The following is a 19436-nucleotide window of genomic DNA, read 5'->3' as shown; positions in this document are numbered from 1 at the left end:
GAAGAGGGGAAAAAATAAGACATCCCCTGAAAATAAGCCATAGTGTGTTTTTTTAAAGGAAAAATAAATATAAGACGGTGTCATATTTTCAGAGAAACACGGTATATATATATACACATATACACAGTGTGTGTGTGTGTGTACTGTATATATACACACACTGTGTATACTGTATATACTGTATATGCAACATCGTTCCAATAGCAGCCTCGTTATATCAATACCAATTTTCTAACAGGAGTGTTCTTGGTCCAGGTGCCAGCCAGCCCTGCAGGACTATTCCATTCCATTCCACTTCTCAGTTTTCTTTTCTGACTGAATTGTGCTCAGATCTAGTGTCTGCTGTTGTTTTACTCCCTTGGCTTCTTAAATTATGATTTCCTCCATTTGCACCTCACACCTTTCCTCCAAGTAGCTCACAGTTGCAAGGCACATAGTTCTCTGTGATGTAGGTTAGGCTGAGAGACAGTAACAAACCTCACCCCCACCTGCAAGCTTCAGGGCTGAGTGGGAAGATTTGAACCCTGGTGTCCCCCAGTTCCTGGTCTAGCACTCTAACCACTACACCAGACTGCCTGTACTTCAAAACGTGGACTGTACGTTTCCAAGCACAATTCAAAGTGTTGGTGCTGACCTTTAAAGCCCTAAACGGCCTCAGTCCAGTATACCTGAAGGAGCGTTTCCTCCCCCATCGTTCTGACCAGACACTGAGGTCCAGTACCGAGGGCCTTCTGACGGTTCCCTCGCTACGAGAAGCCAATTTACAGGGAACCAGGCAGAGGGCCTTCTTGGTAGTGGCACCCACCCTGTGGAATGCCCTCCCACCAGAGGTCAAAGAGAACAACAATTACCAGACCTTTAGAAGGCATCTTAAGGCAGCCCTGTTTAGGGAAGCTTTTAATGTTAGATTTCTGTATTTTAATGTTTTGTTGGAAGCCGCCCAGAGTGGCTGGGGGAACCCGGCCAGATGGGCGGGGTATAAATAATAAATTAATAATAAATATATAATATAATAAATAATAAATTATTATTATTATTATTATTATTATTATTATTATTGGACTTAATGCTCACACTTCAAACATTGTGTGCGTGCTGATACGGCCCCATTCCTGTTTCTCACTGGTGCCAATCCTGTCTCCACCCACGACGTGAGTTTGCCGCTAGAGGGGAGCCCAGCGGATTGTTTATTATAAACTGTCAGAACACCAGAGCTTCTTGGGCTCCTAATGATGAAAGATTAAAAAAAAATAAAGAAATAAAGCCAAACCATCAATGAAGAAACCACAAAGAACACAAGCCATCAGTCCAAATGCACTTTAAAAAAAAGGCCTCAGATAAGAACAGATTCATTTGTATACAAGTCATCGGACCATCACAAAAGCTTTATGCAGCGTGGAAGCCACACAAGGTCACGTCAACAGAACTTAACTCAGATCAAAGCAAAAAAGAATTAAAAGTATATACAACACTAAAATACAATTCAGGTGCCAAATCTCCTGCGCAGATGGCAAAATGCCTCTTAAATAAATTACTGTATATTCCTGTGTATAAGACTACTTTTTAACCCAGGAAAATCTTCTCAAAAGTCAGGGGTCGTCTTATACGCCGGGTCGTATTTATTATACGGCGAGTATATCCCAAACTCTATATTTTGACTGGGAAAGTTGGGGGTCGTCTTATACGCCCAGTCGTCTTATACGCTGGAATATACGGTATATAAAAGCACGAAGCAAACTTATAATTCTAAATCTCACACAACACACAGAATGCTCTTAGAAGATTTCTCCGAACTTCTGCAGATAAGAGAAGGGGCATCTCCCCCCCCCCCCCAGCACGAGAGGGGAGCAGGGAACCCCAAATCTTTGGGGTGGGGGAATCCTAAGGCAGTCCAATGAGGGTGGGAAACGGGGGGGGGGGGAGAAGAGGGGGGAATGGAATGGGGTAGCTGCAATTCTAAGCAGAAGCCCTTGACAGAAGAATATGTTGCTTAAATTACCTGTAATCTGCTATTCATTTGGGAAAGTTTATTTACTTATCTTTTTTCGTAAAACTTTTATACTGCTAGATCGTGAAAAGAAAAACGACTTCAAGTGGCCAGCTAAATCAGGCGAGGGGAGCCGATGGGTCTCTAACCCTCCGTGAGCGAGGGGCTTCCCCGTCACGCGAAGACCCGCTCTGGCGGATGGAGCGGATGAGACCAAGAGTGGGCCCAATGGTCCAGAAGGCAGTTTCTGCATATGCCATAGAGGAAAGTGAGGGGCGGAGGGGGGTCTCATCCACCTGGGAAGGGAGCCCATCTAGGAGAAGGAAAACGCTGATCCTAAATCTCCACTGCCTCGTGGGACATCTTTGGGAGAAGAAAAGGCTCGGGAGCAAACCCAAGACAAATCCAGAGCGGGGTCCCTAAGACGGCTGCATGGCGCCTTGTACGCCTCCTGGCAACTCCTGCAGACAAGCTGGTGCCAAACGTCTTGCTCTCCTTTCCTTTGGGCCACATCAACCAGGCCGAGAGGGGGGGTCTTGTCGTCAGCAGCGGAAGAAGCCACACAGGTACCTGGGGTGGCGCGAGCCACCCATAGGGGCGGTGTGATGGCGGTGCGAGCCGCCTATAGGGGTGAGGCGCACCGCGGGGCCTCCGGAGTCTGCCTGCCTCCTCCCACTCAGCCGCCCTACAGCTGGGGGGAGGCAGCGGGCAGACCGTTTGGGCAGCGCGGAGCCTGCGGGCGCCCATGCCCCTACGTGGTTACGGGGGAGAGGCGTGGTTATGGCGTGCTGCACTGCAGGCCCCACGGTGAGTGCCACCTGGCATTTTGTCACCCCCCCCTCAGTGATGACACCTGGGGTAGCCCACCCCCCACCACACCCCCTTCCTCTGCCGCTGCTTGTCGTCTGGGCAGCCCAGGACCTCCAGACACACTGTCCAGGCTTGTGCCCAAGGGAGGTCACTTGACCCCCCCAGAGACGCACTCCATTGTCTCTTGGACAATGGAGTGCGTCTCTGGGGGGTGAAGTCAAACTTGGGCAGACCTCCCTTGGGCAGAAGCCTGGACAGTGTGTTTGCCAGCCAACTGAGCATCTAAGCATTCAACCCCTTCTCTCCCTCCCCCATATAAAACCTCAGTACGTTCCCAGCAAAGTGCCACTACATGGTGTGTCGTCGTCCGTCGTCGTCGTCCCCGTACAAACTGGCTAGTCATCAAGTGGGGATGGGGTCCCTGCCAAACTGTGCCGAGAACGCAGTCCCAGCGGCCCCCATCGAAACGTGGTGGGGAGGCCAGACATCTGGGAGACCTCCTGATTTAATTAACTAATTAGAGTCAACATGATTAGAAGGAAGCCAAGCCGAGCTGAGCAGAGGAGGGAGAAGGCGGAGGTGGAACAGAATGCTCTGGACTTCACCATCTCGCATGCACCAAGATGCACTGGAAAAAGCCAGGCAATAGGCACCAGAGGGGGGGGGACCCACATTGCCAACTTATCACCCCAACAGCGCTCTTCCGCCTTTCTCGTGTACAATCTAGGAACACAAGGATCTGCTGATTTCGGTTCTCTCAGGACACATTCACACGATAGATGACATTTCTTTAAACACTCAGGGCTTCCTCCAATGAATTTTGAGAGCTGTCACTTGTCACGGTTGCGGAGAGTTGTTAGGAGTTCCCCTATTCCACAGAACTACAATTCTCAGGTTTCCCTATGAAGAGGGATTATTATACCACTCTGGGAATTACAGCTCTCGGGGGGGGGAGGGGAATTGGAGTGGGTGGCGTTGTGGTCTAAACCACAGAGCCTAGGGCTTGCCGATCAGAAGGTCGGCGGTTCGAATCCCCGTAACGGGATGAGCTCCTGCCAACCTGCTCCTGCCAACCTAGCAGTTTGAAAGCCACATCATAGTGCAAGTAGATAAATAGGTGCCGCTCCGGCAGGAAAGTAAATGGCATTTCTGCGCGCTGTTCTGGTTCGCCAGAAGCGGCTTAGTCATGCTGGCCACATGACCCGGAAGCTGTATGCCGGCTCCCTCGGCCAATAAAGAGAGACGAGTGCTGCAACCCCAGAGTTGTCCGCAACTGGACCTAACGGTCAGGGGTCCCTTTAACAACTCTCAGCACCCTTCTTAACAAACTGCAGGTCCCATAATTATTTGGGAAACACCGTATCTGTTTAAAGTGGAATGATACAGCTTTAAATGCAAGGTGTGGATGTGGCCTCAGTTTCTCATTGATTCAATCTTCATTCCTCCACATTTTCTCCAGTAATAGGCGAACCTTTGTTTTAAATCCTCGTGAAAATTCAAATCCTCATTTAAGTACGAATTTATTCTAATGAACGCATTTTTGCAAGCAATTTTCCTCAACGTACTGCACGCTTTCGATGTTATTTGCACTGATATGCATTTTATGCACCATTTCCCACAATACAGGCATTTTTGCATAAACTGGCCGCCTGGCTGAACCACATCACAAAAATGAATTACGTGTGAATTTCAAAACATGACTTTCAGTTCTCGTATCATTTCAGAAAGTTCAAATTGGACAGATCCACCTTTCAGTCTGAACTAAATCAAATTTAGCCCTCAACCAACCACTTCCTAACCCTACCCACTGCTGGAATCTGGCCCCCAATGGGTTTCTACCAGGGCAATGTGGCCCTCGGTCCAAAAGCAGCGCTGAAGCCACCAAACAAGGCCTACCGAATACTCCCACGCCAGATTAACCTTTAGTTCAAAATCTGCAAAAGGCTTGAACTGACCCTCCCCCCCCCAATCTCCCACCCTTGCAAACCCACGAGTCACTTAATGAGGGAGGATCTGCGTGTTGAGGAGCTGGGGAAATGGCTGCCAATTACAGCGTGCTGCTATCGACCCTTCTGTGTCAAGGGCTCCTTCTTTCGCGGAGCGGAAAATAAGACTGAAAGACGAAGAAATGCAGGGGACCTTTGTTGAAAAAAAACACATTGCACAGAGAGAGAGAGAGAGAGAGAGAGAGAGAGAGAGAGAGAGAGAGAGATGATGGTCACCATGGCAACCAGGGTGGAGTCGGGTACCATCTGAGCGACTGAAAGAACTAAGCGCTGGTTGCATAACATTGCTTCTGAGTCCAGAAGGAACCGGGTTACATAAGCCAACACTGTCTCCCCTCTTTTCCACCACCCACCCAGTTAAAGATGGGTTTGGGTGAAATATGGAAAAGGCGGACAGCAAAATTGCAGGCTTCGGCCTGCAGGAACCGTTTCTGCTTCCGCTTATCAAGACACACACACACACACAATAATAATAATAATTAAGAATCGAAGCAAAAACAACGGACACCGCCCCCTTGACTGCAGGTTCCAGAGGGTCACCGAGTTCAACATCCTGTTCTCACAATGGCCCAATATCCCAGAATTCCTAGGAGCCAAGATAGACTGCCTCTGGACCTGGAGGTTTGATTAGAAAGCAAGAAGGGACTGGCTTCTGGATCAATCCAATCTAAACCATCATCCTGTTCTCACAGCGGTTAACCAGATGCCTCTATTGCGAAACCCACAGGCAGCACCCGAGCACAAGAGCAACGTTCTCCTGTGTGTTTCTGTCCTGGCTAGTAACCACTGATAGCCTCCTCTTGTGTGAACCCTCTTTTAAAGACATCTAGGTTGGTGGCCATCCCTGATTCCTGTGGGAGGGAGTTCCGCAGCCTAACAATGCACCCCAAGAGAGGTGAAGGTTTTGGGTTTTTTTTTAAGGCTTAGTGTCTATTTCCTGAGGTTCTACATGGCTGACGAAGACTACCTTCTGCACTCGGTTCTCAGCTGCGGATGCAGGATGAGGCCATCGCTGAGGTGCGTTCTGTGGTCTCCTAGGAAACTGGCCATGAATGGCTCTTTTCCCGATGGGGAGGCAAGGACGGACCCGTTTCTCCTGCAGGGGAAGCGTTGGCGGTGGCCAAATTGCAGGCATGGCGCAGAGGAGGGGAAACTATTCCAACGCGAAGAGGCTTTGTCGGAAGCCAAGGAGGCAAACCGCTCCGCTCTCCTTTTCTCTCTCTCTCCCCTCTCTTTCAAATGCGGCTAATTCTGAGGGGTCCCTCTGTCCCAGACAATACCTTGGAACTTGTTCCGAGGTTCCAAGCAGGTTCCGGAACATTCTTATGCAAAGTGGAGTCTGAGTTTGGAGGCAGAAATTGGGGAGTTAGAAACTCACGATATAATCTCATCGCCAATTGGCACCTTAAATCTAGGTTAAGATGTCTAGGCGCCTTTTTTTTAAATGATGCAATTTGTTGTTATCATCGTTATTTTTCATTTCATTTCTAGACCACTTTAAAGAAAAAACCTCAAAGCGGTTTTCAACACATTAAAACATCCAATAAAACATCCCAGAATAAAACAAATTCAGGCTTCCAGGAAAATATTTCTGATCCTTCTGTAGGTGACATTTGACTTTCCCCGTATTTATTTACCTACTTAATTTATTATAGAACTGCCTCCTAGCGGAAGTACTCTAGGGCGCCAGGGTGGTGTAGGGGGGAGATTATCGGACGAGATCAGGGTTCAAATCCCCACTCAGACATGAAGTTCACTGAATGCACCCTTCTTCAAAACAGCTGCCTCCATGTTCTTTTTCCATTTACCCATATATCTAGCTCTTTCTGTACAACGCAGGTATGTTGCCTTACACTGAGTCAGCCCATAGGGCTCCATCTAGCTTGGTACTGTCCACACTGACCGGCAGCAGCTCTCCCAGTCCTACCTAGAGATACCTTTGGGAAGAGGGGATGTGGGACCCTTGGCATGCAAAGCTTTGGCTGAGCTTTGGCCCCGCCCTTTAAAAGCAAAGCAATGGCCCATTTAAATAACCTTAACAGATTAGACAACTGGGCCAAAGCAAACAAGATGAATTTTAACAAGGAGAAATGTAAAGTACTACACTTGGGCAAAAAATAATAATGAAAGGCACAAATACAGGATGGGTGACACCTGGCTTGAGAGCAGTACATGTGAAAAGGATCTAGGAGTCTTGGTAGACCACAAACTTGACATGAGTCAACAGTGTGATGCAGCAGCTAAAAAAGCCAATGCAATTCTGGGTTGCATCAATAGGAGTATAGCATCTAGATCAAGGGAAGTAATAGTACCACTGTATTCTGCTCTGGTCAGACCTCACCTGGAGTACTGTGTCCAGTTCTGGGCACCACAGTTCAAGAAGGATACTGACAAGCTTGAACGTGTCCAGAGGAGGGCAACCAAAAAGGTCAAAGGCCTGGAAACAATGCCTTATGAGGAACGGCATAGGGAGCTGGGTATGTTTAGCCCGGAGAAGAGAAGGTTAAGGGGTGATATGATAGCCATGTTCAAATATATGAAAGTGTCATATGGAGGAGGGAGAAAGATTGTTTTCTGCTGCTCCAGAGAAGCGGACACGGAGCAACTTCAAGAAAGAAGATTCCACCTAAACATTAGGAAGAACTTCCTGACAGTAAGAGCTGTTTGGCAGTGGAATTTGCTACCAAGGAGTGTGGTGGAGTCTCCTTCTTTGGAAGTCTTTAAGCAGAGGCTTGACAGGCATATGTCAAGAATGCTTTGATGGTGTTTCCTGCTTGGCAGGGGGTTGGACTGGATGGCCCTTGTGGTCTCTTCCAACTCTATGATTCTATGATTCTAAATAGGAAGCGGCCTTCTAGGTCAGTGCTGTTCACACTAACTGGCAGCAGCAGTGTTTCAAAACAAGGGTCTTTCTGAGATGCCAGGGGAGACTGAACCTTCTGCATGCAAAGCAGCTGTTCTGCCGCAGAGCCTTTCTCTATCTTAAAAATTCAATTCAATTTTATTTACGGTCACAGACTAGCTCACATACAGAGTCATATCTTAAAAATATAATGTATAGAAACAAAATGAATAATAATAATAATATTCTGCAAACTGAAGATAAATTTTGAGCTTCAGCCGGAACTCTGAATACAACAAACAGTGGATGGAACCTAATGAATTGTCTTAAAAACCTTTTATGTTTCCTGCTTGCAAAACTGCACCTCCAAATTAAAAGAAAAAGATGCAGGATTGACAGCCTTTAGGAAGAGGCCAAGGGAGTAATCCTTCTGGGAAAGGAAGCTCGCCTCTCCCCTTTCAGCCAGCGGCCAGCTCTGCTTCCAAGAGGGATGCATTCAAATTATGGGCAACGACCCACCCAAAAGCTCACATCCCTTCCCCATCATCACTTGAATCTTTAGGAGCAGAACAGAAGTGAGGAGGGGCGTGCACAGTTTCTCTTGACCTAATTCAAGCTGAGCGTGCCTGGATTTTATATAATGGAGGAACTTCGGCTTGGAAAGAAGAGAGAGAGAGAGAGCTGGTGGTTGAGAAGGGAAGGCTGAGAAAGGGCACCCACAAAAGGGGGTTCTGTTTGTTGAGTGAGGAGTGAGACAGCTCTTATCACTGACGCCCAAACTTTTTTTGGGGGGGGGCTGCCACCTTGGTTCTACAAACTCATCCCCAGTGCCCCATGCCCAAGAAAAAATTATTCAGACTAGCATGTTTGACAGACTATTGTATTTTAATATTTTGTTGGAAGCCGCCCAGAGTGGCTGGGAAAACCCAGCCAGGTGGGCGGGGTACAAATAATAAATTGTTGTTGTTGTTGTTGCCGTTTGCACAACCCACCAAGAAAAATAATCATCGGCTTGTAGCACTGGGAGGGACCCCGGGGGTCCTCTAGTCCAACCCTCTGCAACGCAGGAATCTCAACGAAAGCATACATACAGAATCATAGAAACCAGGCACCCCCAGACTTAGGTCCTCCAGATGTTTTGGACTACAATTCCCATCATCCCTGACCACTGGTCCTGTTAGCTAGGGATCATGGGAGTTGTAGGCCAAAACATCTGCAGGGCCGCAGTTTGGGGGTGCCTGTTAGAATCAGTAACAAGTAACAGCCAAAGCAGTGACAATTGCCCACTTACTCAAAATCCAACTGAAAGTTAGTTTAATTAATTCAACACAATTGAAGAAATTGATCCAGTGATGCCAGCTTTTCACAGTTCTTTACACCTCCAACGAACACCCCCTCCCCTGCTGCCACCTTACTTTTTGGCACACACCCCCTAGATAATCACACTGCCCCCCCCCCATGGGGCGTTACCACCCACTTTGGGTATTTCCACCCTGAGAAACTCCCACACCTCCAAACACCCAAATGGCAAGAGCAACCCCCCTCCCCACAAAAAAGGCCCACACCTCAGCTATTGTGGCTCTCTCAACACCACCCATATCGAGAGGAGCAAGGGTGCTTGTAACTAGTGTGCAACACACACAGAGAGGCTGATTCTCTGTGGCCACTTCTGCCTCCGTCCCCCACTTTTTAAGCCCTCATCAGTACACGCAAAGAACTTTGATGGTTCGAACCAAAGGCATCCTGTTTCTACAAAGCTCAAAGGAAGCAAGGCATGGCAACAATAGCCCCTTTCCACACACACACACACCATTCTGCCCTCCAGAAACTGGTATTCTGAACCAAGCACTTTCTGACAGTCAGTATCTCCAGAAAATCCAACCCCCTGCAATGCAGGAATCTTTCACCCAATATGGGACTCGAACCCACGACCCTGAGATTAAGAGTCTCACGCTTGCAGAAGTATCTTCCAGGACCCATAAGCCCCCTTTTAAAATAAACTCATCCTCCAAAACACAGTTTATGAAGGCTGCTTCCTGTCCTTTATTTCCGCCCTTTAGGAATTCAGGGTGGTCTGGGGACCTTTTTTTTTTTATTAGTTTAAAGGCGAGCGAGAGGCAACAGGACAGAAGTGTGCGTGAAATATTCGTGTCACGGAGAAAGTGGGTGGAGGAAAGCTTCTCTCCCTCTCTCGTCCCAGGAGAGAACTGGCGGACGTCCCCGGAAGCTGAATGTTGTAAGATTCGAGGCTCGCAAGAGGAAGCCCTTCACACAGCGCTGTTGAACTGCGGAACTCCCTCCCGCAGTGACAGGCACCAACTTGGACGGCTTTAAAAGAGGACTGGATCATGGAGGAAGAGAAGACCGCTATTGCTCTGCCTCCACAGTCGGACTCGGAGGCAGCAATGCTTCTGAATGCCACTTGCTGGAAAACCGCAGGAGGAAGGGGAGAGCGTTTTCTTTCCTTCTTTGTTTAAAAATCACGCCAGCTATGTGCACCCACCCCCTCACCCACCTCCACCCCGGCCGTTATTTTGTTGGGTGCATCACCCTTGTCCCACCACCTAGCCTTGCCTACTCTCGCATTCCACAGAGAGAGAAAGAAAGAGAGAGGGAAGAAAAAGGAGAGAAAAGGGACAGTAAACAGCTGCGGTGTGCATATGGCAGGGGAAAGATTTTTGGGCAGTCGTCCAGGGCCTCACTCAGCAAAAGAATCGGGAGTACCTCCAACACAACAGAGCTGTCTTGGTACATCGGTTTTGACATATCTTTAATTTTTTAGTAGAAGCATATCCCTCCTTTTAGGAATCTTTCCTTACACGAGAAAACTACACCCACTCACCAATGGTTAGGAGCATTAGGATGCTGAGCCATCTAGCTCAGTAATGCCCACACTGACTGGCAGCAGCAGCCGCCCCGGCGCCTGGCTAATTTCTAGCACTGCAGCCACTGTAAGGAGAGGACGTTGGACTAGACGGGCCTGATCCAGGATGACTCTTCCTCACTTATGCTCTCCTTTCTTGCACCTCAATCCCCAGGGGGCATCTCCAGGCCAGGCAGGGCTGAGAGATATTCCCCCTCCCCCCCCCAAAAAAATCTGAAATCCTGGATCGCTGCTCCCAGTGTAGACAAAAGTGAGCTAGATGGATTAAGGGTCTAAGGCAGCGCCCTCAATTAGATTAGCTGTTTATGCAAAAGCATGAGGACTAGCTGGATCAGGCATCCCCAAACTTTGTCCCTCCAGATGTTTTGGACTACAATTCCCATCACCGCTGACCACTAGTCCTGTTAGCTAGGGAGCATGGGAGTTGTAGGTCAAAACATCTGGAGGGCCGAAGTTTGGGGATGCCTGATCTGGATGATCCTCAGGGACCCTCTCAAATCTACAATTCTATGATTCTATGACTCCCCCCCACACACACACCTTTGGCCTGATCTAGCTGCTGCAGGGCTGTTCTCAAGGCTACGACCAACTTACAACTCGTCTGTGGGATGCCCTCCCCAGGCAGGTTCGGCTGGTGCCTTCATTATACAGTGGTACCTCTGGTTATGAACAAACGCTTCAGGTTACAAACTCCGCTAACCCAGAAATAGTACCTCGGGTCAAGAACTTTGCTTCAGGATGAGAACAGAAATCGTGCTCCGGCGGCGCAGCGGCAGCAGGAGGCCCCATTAGCTAAAGTGGTGCTTCAGGTTAAGAACAGTTTCAGGTTAAGAACGGACCTCCAGAACGAATTAAGTTCGTAACCAGAGGTACCACTGTAGACCTTCAGGCACCAGGTGAAAACATTCCTTTCCAGCCAGGCCTTTGGCTGGTTGGCATCCGATGTCCTTTTGAATGTGTCGTGGGAGGGGACATTATTTAGGGGGGGAGGGGTTGGTTCTTATTTTATTATGCAGTGTTTGTTTGGTTTTTTTTTAATTTTATGTTGTAAAACGCCCTGAGATCTACTGATAAAGGGCAATATATAATAATAATAATAATAATAATAATAATAATTGCAATGGGTCTACCTTGAGTAGAATCATAGAATCACAGAACTGTAGAGTTGGAAGGGACCCCAAGGGTCATAGAATCATAGAGTTGGAAGAGACCACAAGGGCCATCCAGTCCAACCCCCTGCCAAGCAGGAAACACCATCAAAGCATTCTTGACATATGCCTGTCAAGCCTCTACTTAAAGACCTCCAAAGAAGGACACTCCACCACACTCCTTGGTAGCAAATTCCACTGCCGAACAGCTCTTACTGTCAGGAAATTCTTCCTAATGTAGAATCTTCTTTCTTGTAGTTTGAATCCATTGCTCCGTGTCCGCTTCTCTGGAGCAGCAAAAAAACAACCTTTCTCCCTCCTCTATATGACAGCCTTTGCAGCGGTCCAAACCACTGCAATGCAAAAATTATATTTATTTCTCTGTCTGTCTGTCCGTCTGTCTATCTATCTAATAATAATAATAATAATAATTTATACCCCGCCCATCTGGCCGGGTTCCCCCCCCCCTCTGGGCGGCTTCCAACACACATTAAAATACATTAAAATATCACAGACTAAAAACATCCCTAAACAGACAAAACAAGACATTATACATTAAAAACCTCCCTATATAGGGCTGCCTTCAGATCGTCTTCTTTAGTTGTACAGTTACTTTTCCCCTTGACTTCCGATGGGAGGGTGTCCTCATCAGTTTGATGCAGCTGTGATTTCCACAAATGTACCTTGCTATCTTAAAGGCGGTGGGGGGGGGGAGGTAGGGAAGTGTGGAAGGCTATGAAACTCAGAGTCTATCATTATCTAACTGCATCGCTCTGCCTGTTCAGCATAAAACACACACACACATTCCTCCAGTCCACATTCCCAAGAGGGAGAAGCGCAGACAGACACAGCATCTGCTTTGCGTGCACAAGGTCCCATAGTTCAATCCCTGGCTTCTCCAGATGAGGCCAGGAGGAGACGCCCTGCATGGAAACTCTGGAGGGCAGCTGCCGGCCAGTGCAGACAATACTGTGGGCCAATGAAGGGTCTGGCTCGGTGTAAGGCAGCTTCCCATGTCCCTAAAAAAATGGGATCCGAGGGGCAATTGCACCCATTTACCTCTAGCCCAAAGCCTGCAGAGAACGTACAAGGAATTTTATACGCTTGTTCGGAGCTACCACCAACAAGCCTCTGTTGTCACCTTCAGTTGGAAGGTTTCAAAAGCACCGGCGCACTCCTGCCCAATGAGCATGGGCAAAGGGCTCCTATGCTCGAGCCTTCTCCCAGGCCCTGAAAGCGAGGGTGGGAAGCACAAGGCTCAACGACGTGGCTCACAGCACCGCCCACATCGCTGGGATGACTTCTGGATCCGAGGGAGGTGGTGGCAACAATTCCTACCCTGCTCCTGTTGGCAGTGGGAAGGTAAACCGGTTAAACGCCTTGTACCCTAAGCCAATGGAGGCGTATTGACAGGAGCCAGATGGCTCTGCCAACTCACCACGAAGCAACGGGCAGATAGGAAGGGGGCCACAATGCCTCCCCCCCATCAAGATGTCCCAGCTGGTGATTCCCCTCCGCCTCAAGGGGTTGGCTGGATCAGGCCAAAGGGGGCCCATCTAGTCCAGTATCCTGGTCCCACAGTGGCCAAATGCCCTTAAGAAGCTAGGAATCGAGATAGACTGCCTCTAGACCTGGAGGTTCCATAAGAAGAGCCCCGCAGCTGGATGGCCCCATGGTCCAGCGTCCTGCCCCCTCAGTGGCCAAGCAGATGCCCCTAAGGGAAGCCCTCAAACAGGACTTTCAACCAGTGTTCAAAATTAGACAGGCACCAGGCACATATAGCCTGGGGCGCAGGTGGAGCCTGGGACGCAGGTGGCACTGTGGGTTAAACCACAGAGCCTAGGGCTTGCCGATCAGAAGGTCGGCGGTTCGAACCCCTGCGACGGGGTGAGCTCCCGTTGCTCGGTCCCAGCTACTGCCCACCTAGCAGTTCGAAAGCACGCCAAAAAGTGCAAGTAGATAAATAGGTACCGCTCCAGCGGGAAGGTAAACGGTGTTTCCGTGCGCTGCTCTGGTTCGCCAGAAGCGGCTTTGTCATGCTGGCCACATGACCTGGAAGCTGTACGCCGGCTCCCTCGGCCAATAGAGCGAGATGAGCGCCACAACCCCGGAGTCGGTCACGACTGGACCTAATGGTCAGGGGTCCCTTTACCTTTAGGCACCTGACTATGGGCCAAGTGAAGATGCCTGGGCGACACAATGGCACCTGACATCTCCCCCATCTAGGGATCCTTGGACTTGCACTGTTTTCACACACTAATACCGCATCCTGTAGACTTCTATTTGTTATATTTTATCTGCACAATCGGAATGAAGTTCAGCAACCAAAATGCTTTTCCTGTGTAGCTTGAGCAGGACCAGTGAAGAGCGTTGTAGTAATTGCTGTTGCTTGCCTTCGCTTCCCCCCCTGCCCTGCTCAGAGTTGGGAAGGATATTCCTACGTTATGAATGGTTTGAGTCACCCTTAAGAAGAAGAGGTCGGAATAGACCAATAGATATGTGGACTGTCCTGGGATCAAGTGACTGTTCTTCTTTAAGTTCTCAAAGCTCTTAACCTGACTCAAGGTTGTCCTCTGAACTAGCCGGGTGTTTAACTGAGAATCCATCACATTCAGTCCATCATTTGGAAAATAAGATTTTAGAGCCATCTTGCCCCAAAATAGCAACTAGGCATTCCGTTTTGGCTACTGCAACTTTGGTTTTAAAGAGACTTTTGTTTGTTCGTTTGTTTATCTGAGTTTCTAACACTGCTTTCAACCCAAACAAGTTCATATAGAATCATAGAATCATAGAGTTGGAGGAGACCACAAGGGCCATCCAGTCCAACCCCCTGCCGAGCAGGAAACACCATCAAAGCATTCTTGACATATGCCTGTCAAGCCTCTGCTTAAAGACCTCCAAAGGAGGAGACTCCACCACACTCCTTGGTAGCAAATTCCACTGCCGAACAGCTCTTACTGTCAGGAAGTTCTTATAGTTTTATAAGAGTTTTAGCAAACTCTGGCACGTTAAGAGCCTACTGCTGTTACACCTAGTTTGATCTGAAGACGGTAAGTCCTCTGGAAAAGGGAGTGACTGGGGCACAGAGTGGGCACCAAGTTCAGCAACTTTCTCCCATTTTCCATCCCTCACCCATAAACAGGAATCCTGCAAGAGGAGGTGCAAACGCAGAAAATAAACAGAATTTATCAACTCCAAAACTTCGGGATATGGCAGGTCCAAAAATGTAAATGTTCACCCCTTAATACTGACAGGTCTCTCTCATCAGGCTGCCCTGCACTCTGTATTAAAAAAGAAGTGCATCAGATTCCAACCCTACTCACTAAAATCTGAACCCCACAATGTCTCTAAACGATGCCCACTGCAAGTATTTTTTTGGACTCGCCAAATGCACACAACTCATTCCATTTCTGCCAGCCTCCATGAATTATGGTACTGGAGCTCCACCCACTTGTGAGTCCTCTTGTTCCCACCCACCAATGCCAGCACCACGTGGCTTCAAGCGTACTGGCTACCTTGAGGTCTAGAAACCTGGGGTGTTTGGTGTTGTTGTTGTTTGTTTTTTAAAAAAGTGAGGGTGGGTAAGGAAAACTGAGTTAAAATTCTCCAGGGTTTGATTTCTCTTCTCAAGGCCAATTATTGTGGTTTCATAAATGTTGGCACAGAATCCACATCACCCTGGCTGCAATAATTATGTACTGCAATAATTATGTAAGGCACAAATACAGGATGGGAGACACCTGACTTGAGAGCAGTACATGTGAAAAGGATCTAGGAGTCCTGGTAGACCACAAACTTGACATGAGTCAACAGTGTGATGCAGCAGCTAAAAAAGCCAATGCAATTCTGGCCTGCATCAATAGGAGTATAGCGTCTAGATCAAGGGAAGTAATAGTACCACTGTATTCTGCTCTGGTCAGACCTCACCTGGATTCAAACTACAAGAAAGAAGATTCCACCTAAACATTAGGAAGAACTTCCTGACACTAAGAGCTGTTTGGCAGTGGAATTTGCTGCCAAGGAGTGTGGTGGAGTCTCCTTCTTTGGAGGTCTTTAAGCAGAGGCTTGTCAGGCATATGTCAAGAATGCTTTGATGGTGTTTCCTGCTTGGCAGGGGGTTGGACTGGATGGCCCTCGTGGTCTCTTCCAACTCTATGATTCTATGCTTTTAAACATATAAATCTGGGTTTGTCTGGGGTGTTTTGAGAGGAGGGGGCTGCAACATGGCTGCCAAAGACACCATTCCTCTTGCAAGCTGGGGGGTGGGGGGCTGTGACATGCCAAAGCCACACTTCCCCGCGAAGTCTTTGCTGTGCTCCTTTTGCAGAATCACAGAATTGCAAAGCTGGATGGGAGCACGAGGGTCATCTAGCCCAACCGTTGTAATGTGTATGTGGCTCCTCCACAAAAGGTCCAGAGGGAGGCAACACAATCACAGGGCCTTTTCTGCAGTGGCTCCCTGGCTGCGGAATGCTCTCCCCAGGGAGGTTCGCCTGGCACCTTCATTATCTATACCATGGGTAGGCAAACTAAGGCCTGGGGTCTGGATCCGGCCCAATCGCCTTCTAAATCCGGCCCACGGACGGTCCAGGAATCAGCGTGTTTTTACATGAGTAGAATGTGTCCTTTTACTTAAAATGCATCTCTGGGTTATTTGTGGGGCATAGGAATTCGTTCATTTCCCCCCCCCCCAAAAAAAAAGTAGTCCGGCCCCCCACAAGGCCTGAGGGACAGTGGACCGGCCCCCTGCTGGAAAAGTTTGCTGACCTATTATATATACCTTTAGGTGCCTGGCAAGAACATTCCTCTTCAACCAAACCTTTGGCTAACTGACATCCAACGCCCTTTTCAATGTGTTGCAGGAGAGGGGATTATCGGTTTGTTTTTGTTCTTATTCTTATTATGCATTTTGTGTTTTTTGTACTGTGGTTTTATCCTGTGACCCTTCCTGAGACCTGTGAATATAGGGTGCTATAACAACAGCAACAGCAACAACAACAATGGTGGGGTTAAGAATCTCATGCTCTACCAACTGAGCTATCAAAATAACAATACAGATTTAAATCCAGGGGGATGGGGGGGGGGGAACCTGTCCACAAAGAAAAAAGCTAATGGGTTCAAATTCAGGATTCACACAGTGGAGTCCGTTTCTTACCTGCCACTTACGCTACAGGAGATATTTAGAAGGTAAGACCTTCTAAATCAGGCACCCCCAAACTTCTGCCCTCCAGATGTTTTGGACTACAATTCCCATGGGAGAATTGTAGATCATGGGAGTTGTAGGCCAAAACATCTGGAGGGCCGCAGTTTGGGGGTGCCTGCTGTAAATTATTAGCCACTGCTCTAAATTATTAGCCACTGCCAAGCTATGGCCTTGAGCAGGCATCCCCAAACTTCGGCCCTCCAGATGTTTTGGCCTACAACTCCCATGATCCCTAGCTAACAGGACCAGTGGTCGGGGAAGACACGGAGCAATGGATTCAAACTTCAAGAAAGAAGATTCCACCTAAACATTAGGAAGAACTTCCTGACAGTCAGAGCTGTTCGGCAGTGGAATTTGCTACCAAGGAGTGTGGTGGAGTCTCCTCCTTTGGAGGTCTTTAAGCAGAGGCTTTACAGCCATATGTCAAGAATGCTTTGATGGTGTTCCCTGCTTGGCAGGGGGTTGGACTGGATGGCCCTTGTGGTCTCTTACAACTCTATGATTCTATGAAGATAGGAATTGTAGTCCAAAACATCTGGAGGGCCGAAGTTTGGGGATGCCTGGCCTTGAGTTACCACCATAACCTGGGAAGTTCTGGCGTCAGGGGAAGGGGACCCTCGTGTTTTTAAAATTGAAGGGCTGTTGGCAGATGTTGATAAACACATCGGTTATAGGGTGTCATCAATAAAGGTAAGGACAACCTTTCTGGATAGCACAAGTGCCAAACCCCAGGGGGGTGCAGACCAGAAGGAATGCTTTTTAAAAAAAATTCTGGACATTGTAGATTTGTCCTGGTCTGGTGCATATAATATAGTTCATATTGTAGTTGCATTATTCAGGGTCTCAGGTTAAACCTCTGGCAGCATATCCAGGTAGGGCCAGAGACCCCAGCAGGACACTGCCGGTCAATGTGGAGAGTGATGAACTAGATGGAACATCAGAAGGCAGCTTTCTGTTTAATTCAGTCCATGAGGACTAGAATCTTGCTCTGTTTTTAAGGGAAGGGGCAGAGTTCTGGGGTAGGGCATCTGCTTTGCATGAAGCGGGCCTCAGGTTCAATCCCCTGGCATCTCGGGGGTGGGGGGTGGGGACCCCCATCTGAAATCCTAGAGAGCCACTGCTGCCAGCCAGTGTAGGCAGTACTGAAATAGATGGATCAATCCGTTTGTATATGGCAGCTGGGAAGATCCTTTGCCTGAAGCCCCGGAGGAGGGTGGCTGCCAGTCAGTGCAGCAATACTGAGCCAAGATGCACAAGAGCCTGACTCCACAAAAACACACACAGATAAGAGACCAGCGTCCATCCCAGGCCCTCCTGCAAGCATCCTGACCTTGCTTGGATAATTGCCCTTTCAAATGCATGCGTTGGAAGCTGGGGGGGGGAGTAATTCCCTTCTCTCCCCCCCCCCCACCCTTAATGGCTCCCTGGGCGGTTGCAGCAACCTCCTGCAGAAATGGCAACGCACCTAATTATTATTATTTTTAGCAAGAACAGCACACAAGCCACAGAAGAGGACAACCCTCCCCCGGTGCCCCGACTGCCACCGAACCGACATGCAAACAAACCGTTGCCGTTGCTATGCTTGCTTGCAAGAACCCTTGGCTCGCATGCAAATCTCTTTTAAAGCTTTGCAAATCCTGGCTGATCTGTTCGGCGACGTTGCTGCTTCTTTTTCCCAGGCTCCTTGGCCATTTCCACCACCCGCTTCCCTTCCTCTTTGCACATTACCTCCCCCCGCCTTCATTTCTCTTCCCTGAAAAACGCATTCCTCAAAGGACTGGTGCAAAAAATATAAACGCATACGAAACCAGAGCATCTCACCTCATTTATCCGCAAGGACCAGTCGGGCTCCGCGAGATGGCAAAAGATTGTTAAGAGAAGGAAGGAAGGAAGAAGCAGGCTCGATATCTGTCTGGGAACCCCATGCAATGTTCCCCGCACCCCACCCCAAACCAACCCACTTTCTGCTGCTGCTGCTGTGATTCTATCCAGCTGACACTCCCCCCCCCCGGATGAGAGCTATAGGGTTTTCAGCCAAAGGTTTCCTTCCTGCCTTCAGAAATTCACCTCTGCAAACGGGCAGGAGGAGGAAAGAGGAGAGATAGCCTTGCCTTCACATCAAATCCCTCCTTGTGGGAGGAGGGTCTGTGGCACATGACGGACAGGTGGAGGAGGAGAAAAAGCAGCGGGGGGGGGGCGGGGAGAAAGAGGAGGATCTTTATAGGACAACCCCCCAGCAGGTGTGCTGGCGGTCGTCAGGCTGAGCAGAGGTGTCAAAATCATGTTTCCTCCAGTTTAAAGCTGGTTGTTTTTTTTAAAGGCCTGCATGAAAATTCTCATCAACATTGCATGTGGAATTGTAATTTAATGCACACGTTTTTAATACAGAACAGTTCCCTCCCCCACTTAAACAAGATGCAATTTCTCACATCCACACCTAATCCCACCCCCATCCACCCTCCCACCCCCTATCTACCTCGCTTTCCCTCTTTCTTCTTAGTGTCTTAACAAATGGAACTGATTTGCAAAAATGATACATGTAAAAATATGAGAGAC

The 19436-nt window shown here is 48.5% G+C and overlaps 1 protein-coding gene across 1 annotated transcript in view; it reads right to left on the bottom strand.

Annotated features, from left to right (window-relative positions):
• Positions 1 to 19018, bottom strand: part of ABHD8 (abhydrolase domain containing 8) — a 28203-nt gene extending 9185 nt beyond the window's left edge. The window contains exon 1 of the mRNA XM_035119341.3: positions 18702 to 19018. The gene's annotated coding sequence lies outside the window, so the exon portion shown is untranslated. The remainder of the gene's footprint in view (positions 1 to 18701) is intronic.
• Between the last annotated feature and the right edge of the window lie 418 nt (positions 19019 to 19436).

The sequence above is a fragment of the Zootoca vivipara genome, chromosome 6 (assembly GCF_965207765.1).
Source record: "Zootoca vivipara chromosome 6, rZooViv2.hap1.1, whole genome shotgun sequence".
Classification (NCBI taxonomy): domain Eukaryota; kingdom Metazoa; phylum Chordata; class Lepidosauria; order Squamata; family Lacertidae; genus Zootoca; species Zootoca vivipara.
The sequence above is the reverse complement of the archived record's forward strand: the minus strand, read 5'-3'. Positions and strand labels throughout refer to the sequence as shown.